A 6,000-nucleotide genomic window follows, 5' to 3' on the forward strand; every position below is an offset into this window, starting at 1 on the left:
TGCACTTAGGGGCGGCCTGGAAGCAGGTGTGTTCTCGTCCGGTGTTGAGTGCATAGAGGGTGTTGGCATCCTTGCGGAGGCGGGCGTTATGGCGTTCACAGGGGCCAGGGGTTTTGGCGCTGGGCGCGGTCCAGGCATGGACGGGCAGAGACAGGCTTGCCTTAGGCGTGCGTACGGCCGCCATAAGAAGGGGAGGTGGGAGGGAGGAGCAGCTGGGATGGGGGAGCGGGTGAATAGGCGAGCGGGGGGGCAGGGCCACAGGGGATGCAGCGGCGGAAAAAACAGTAGGGGGGAATGGAAAAGGGAAACAGAAGGCACAAAGGCATAGAGTAAAGGTGGAGCTGCGCGGCATGGGGAGCGACTTGCCTGGAACCAGGGTCAAGGGTCGCTATCGTCACCGCGCAGCGACTTCCATAAGAAGAGGAGGTAGGAGGGAGGAGCAGCCGGGAGGGGGGAGAGGACAAATGGGCAAGCAGGGGGCGGGGCCACAGGGGATGCAGCGGCAGGAAAAACGGGAGGAGGGAACGGCGGAGTGAAACAGAAGGCAAAAAGGCACAGAGTACTGGGGAGGAAAGGAAAACGATCACAGAACAACACAATTACAAAATACAGTACCAATGACAGAAGCAATTACCCAAGAAAGGTGCAAATACAAAAAAGCAAACCTAGGGCCTACCACTGGCCACCAGGGATGAGGCGCAGGTGACAGCCTGCGGGTGGAGGGGGCCTCGAACTCGGTCAGCAGCAGCGGCAGCTGGGCACAGAGCACGGGCACAGACAGGTGGAGCTGCGCACCGTGGAGAGCGACCTGCCTCGAAACCGGGTCAAGCCATAATCCAGTCTAGAGTTTATTAGCGCTTTCACAATAGTTTTTTGAGTATCCAAAGGTAGGAACCATAGAATCTTTCTTCAACATCCGAGCAAGCCAAAACAGCATGCTGCTTCCTTGATAATTTGCTGATCTATGGTCAGTCGATCATCCAACCTAAACCCCAAATTCTTAATCACTTGCTTAGGAGAAAATCCATCCAACAATAGGGGCCCACAGTCGGGGTTGATACCCAGTATTAGCACTCCATTGTTTCTTCCATTTAATTTCAGGCAATTAAGCCGCATCTAGTTCTCCACTTCCTTAAGATAGTGAACCATATTAGGTGTGGTGCTATTGTCCATAGCGCAAAGCCATATCACGATTGGCTTATCTGCATATGAGTATAGAGAGAAGCGTTGATTTGGCACTATATCTGCCAACGTGCAAACAGATATGCTAAATAGTGTTGAGCTCAAAGAGGACACTTGGGGAACTCCATGAGGTAGTCTATACACTGAAGAATTGTAAGGTTTTACAATGAAATGAAACAATCTTCCAGAAATTACTGGAACCAGGATAAAGCAAGTCCTTGGACCCCCAACGTCTGTCAACCTCTTGAGGACCACAGGACGTGAAACAGTGTTGAAAATGGCACTTAAATCCAGGAGAATTAGAGCCGCAGTTCCTCCTCTGTCCAACTCCTGCCTAAGATATTCAGTGACTCCTAGCAGCACTGTTTTGGTGCTGTGCTCTGGTCGAAATCCTGAGTTGGAAGGATGCAGTACATTATGGACTTTGACGCTTGTGGGAAGCATTAAAATGCTTCTCAAGGATCTTGGTATGAGAGAATTTTGAGAAATAGGGTGATATTTGGCCCAATCAGAAACTTCCAAATTGTTTAATAGTGGTAGTACCATTGCTTGTTTCGATTATTTAGGGACCTTACTGCAAGGTAGGGAAGTGTTCAGCAAATCAATTAGGAACAGGGAGAGCGTAGCTCTCATTGTGCTTACCTTATCTGGAGGTAGAAGCTCAGAAAGAGAACCAGACTTAATAGTAACCCTGGGCAAAGCACTACGCTACGTTCACGTAGTTTGCGCTACTTTGCACTACGCAAACTGCACGTAGCACAGTGCAAACATGCGACCGCGAGCAAGCAAAATGACATCCAGACAAGACTTTTTCCTCGTTCGCGATCAGCAACATCAAGTTGCCGATCACGAGCGTGGAAAATAAACCTCCCGGCGAGATTCTCATTGCGGGGAAGTCAGGTTTCTCATTGCGACTGGTCTAGTATTCTCGCGATGAGAAACTACCAGTCCGCATTGAGAAAGCTGCTGCTCGAGTAAAAATCTCCTCAGGTGGCAGTAAAAGACAGCTCGCACTGTGCAAGATGCCGTTTTCAATGCTTGCACAGTGCGGACATGCATCCGGCACTGTGCAATCATCGCGGACAGGGTACTACGCAGTTCGCGTATTGCTACGCGTAGCTCACGAAGTGCACTTCGTGTAGCCACGCATTCGCAGGGTTATGTAATAGCCTTTGATAAAGCCAGAACATTTGTTGTCTGTAAAGGATGAAAAAAAGGTCAATCTCTCTTTAGGGTCACTAGTTGCAGTAGTTACATGAGCTGGAATAACTGAACTTTCAAAGGTGGTAGAGATAGCTGTTACATTGGTACAGAACAATTCTGCCAATTCATTGCAATCATTTTGAGAGAGAGAGGATCAAGGCAACACATTAGAAGGCTTGAATAAAGATTTTGCAATCTGAAGATTTTCTTTGGTGGAGTTGCTAGTTGTAGAACTCTTTATTGTGAAATAAGTGGCGCCTGAGGATGTACAGGCCCTATGGTGGATTCCAGTAACCTCCTTGAGCCTTAGGTTATCTTCTATTAAACAGACCCCCCAGGACATTGCGTCATAAATTTGCAAATTTAGCGGCACAAAAACTGAAATTCATTTCGCCACTTTATTGTACTCGTAATCGTTTCTTTTCAGCTTTAAAGCAATGTAACCTGATTTAGCAGAGTATTCCACTGTGAAATAGGCATGTTTAAAGTGTCTGCGCAGTGAGACTGCCCCCATCTGCGCTGTTCCTGATGCAGCAAAACACCTGGGGTCCTGCAAAAGATAAAAGGGACATACTTTGGAGCGCTACTACTGCATCATATGAACACGGTGTAGTTAAGGTGCATCCCGGCGATTAAGTGGCGATGCAGCACGTGCCCCATTTACCTGAGTCCAGGCACCATCAGCCCCCTTTGAGACCCAGTTTTTCACCTTTGAATAATATAGCTGAGGTATGTGGTGACCGATATTAGGGCAGTGGGATTGGGGGGCTGTCTTGTTTGGCTGAGAACATTAAGCACTACAAGAACTAGAATGCTTTGGGAGCCTAGCTGCTGCGCCATATAAAGTGGCAGCGTGCCTTGAAGCACACTGCCTGATTCTGAAACACTAATATGAGCTGTTGTCTGCCTCATGGCATCGATTAAGAGTCAGGGACGGTGGTATTCCCGGATGGGATACAGCTCTGTCTGATCATGACTGCATTAGTGTTCCCACACGGATGTAGTTACCATTGGTGCAGCAGGTGCAGTGGCTCTGGGGCCCAGAGACCTGAGGGCCCATTGAACCGCTACATTGAACTCCCTCACAACAACCTGCATTGATATGTCAGGTTTGCAATATTTAGTCTATGAGAAGGAGCTGCTTTGACTCGTGTGGGCAGTATTCGTGCTTTTTAAGACACCAAATGAAAGTGTCCTGGTGTGTAATGCTTGTGGCATTGCTCAGTCTGTGGTACACTCTGTTGTAATATCCATGGAAGTCTGGGACAGGTGATACTAATTGTAACTCGAATATCGTAAACCATGATACATCAGTGGAGACGAAGTGTTGCACTCCCTTATGCATATGTGAATCTGTATTTTCCCTGGAAGGCTCGAACTGACTGCTGTACCTTTATCTGAAGTATCCAGGAACGTGGAAGACGGAGAATATTTCTGGACCGTGATCCTTAGGTCAAGGGCGAAGAGAATACATCTGTACTAAAATGAGGCAAAGCGAGAATGAAAGAATCTGAATCAGGCATGACTCCCTTTGGAATCACGGTGTTCTTCATTGGGATGTAGCGAGCTTAGTTTAGAAGCGGTTGGGTTGGTTCATTTTAGACCGGAATGAATACTTGAAGTAGGTCAAATAGAATATGGAACTCTGGAGTCTCTTGAAACTGACAGTCGGTGATGAGGATTTTTGGTGCCCAGGAATAACAAACACAGGGGCATATTACCAAGGGCCATTATCGCCGCCTTAGCGGGACTTTTCCCGCTAAAGCGGCGATAATGTTATCGCCCTATTACCTAGCTGTCGCTAACACCAGTTAGCCACAGCTAGTAGGAGATAGAGATCATCTTGGGGCCCACTTTGCATGTCAGCGATATTTATCACTAATGACATGCAAAGTGGGCGTGCCAAGATGTTAGCGACTGGAAACAGTCGCTTATATCGCTATCTCCAATTATCAACAAAGTCTTACTTTTGGAAATATTCACGCTAAGCGCGAATATCTCCAAAAGTTAACGCCTGGCCGGAGCAGTTCTTAGCCATGTTATCCAATGGAAGGTGGATAACATGGCTAAGAGCATTGTCACGATAATGCATGAATATCGCAGATTTTTCAGCGATATTCATGCATTTCGCAGGATTTTTACCGCTTTTGAGATAAACCTTGATAATATCAAGGTATCTCAGCAGTAAAAATCGTCGGAGTGCAACGATATAATTTTAGCCGCTAACCATTCATAGCGATAATTATCGCTATTGCTAGGTAATATGCCCCACAGTTTCTGTTCTGTGCTGCAGTATGGAAGACATACCTGGCACCCATAGGCACAAACATTCTGTGCAATCAACAGTGCTGTCTTCCACTGTACCTGGTATTTCGATTTGGACCGAGTAAAATAGTGATAGTCAAGAGGGTAGAAGGAGAAGGTGTCACAACAACCCACGATTTCCTGGAACTCCATTGTCTCCATCTGGAACAAGGTACGAGTCCACCCATCTACTTCCTGATCCACTACTTCCTCCACACCAAATGGAAACATGCCTGCAATCAACAGAAGAACTCTTTGTGGTGCAAACTGGCTCTGCTGTTATCACAGGAGATTGTCATATTGATGAACGAATTCCAAATGTGGAAATACAAAAAGTATTCGATGGTAATGCTTACATTATTCCAATTCATCACATTTTGCTCACTACGCCATTATAGACATGGCCCGACATACTGAAATCAGTTTGTCCTGCTCTAAAAGGGACAGTCCAGCCCAATCTTCTAGCCATGTCCCCTTTCAATGTGAACACAGTAAACTCCTAGGTGTACTTGGACCTCTAAGACAAAGTGAGCTGTGTGAGTTACATATGCATTCTAATGGCACTTAGTGAACTTGCTGGAGTAATTCCATCCAGACCACATCACTCTAAATGTTTTGGCTCCCACGTTCATCCACATACTGGGAAGGACCAAGCACTTGTCAGAATATGTGGGCAACGGCCGAGCAGCCAACCTCATGTGTGCAAGATGAAACACATGTCATCAACACGAGACTCCTGAATGTTGATCTGTGACATAGAGAGTAGATAGGAAATAGAAAATATACTACAGTCAGCAGCGTGTCATGATACACAAACGGACATCTGAATTTCAGTTGGAGCCTGTAGCAGGGAGAGACTCGTGTCCTGCACAGTGTCTTTGAAGATGCAGATACCAATCATTGGCAGAAGGAGCACAATTTAATGGGAGGGGTTTAGGGAGGATGGATAGTCTGGCAACTAATGATGATGGAAATACGCTAAATAAATGCCATTTGAAATCTGTTCAGGTGGAGGAGTGAAAGGGGGTCTAAAGAGAGGGAAAGGGGATGGGGGGAGGGCAGTGCGGGCTCGGGCCTTGTAAAGATGACCACAACGATGGTAAAGTAGTTTAGTATTTATTTCAGTAAAGACCTGACACCAAGGTACGTCTACAGAGAATCGCCGCTGACTAGCAACTGACAATAATAACTGTCAACCTGCCAGTGGTCAGGTAGAACACCCTGACGTCACAATGCACTGGCAGGTAGCGCGTGCAGGGAACTAGCGCGCATGCTCAACATAGGATAACAGTACAGTATAATAAACATAAC

Source organism: Lissotriton helveticus, chromosome 4_2 (assembly GCF_964261635.1).
Source record: "Lissotriton helveticus chromosome 4_2, aLisHel1.1, whole genome shotgun sequence".
NCBI classification, from domain to species: Eukaryota; Metazoa; Chordata; class Amphibia; order Caudata; family Salamandridae; genus Lissotriton; species Lissotriton helveticus.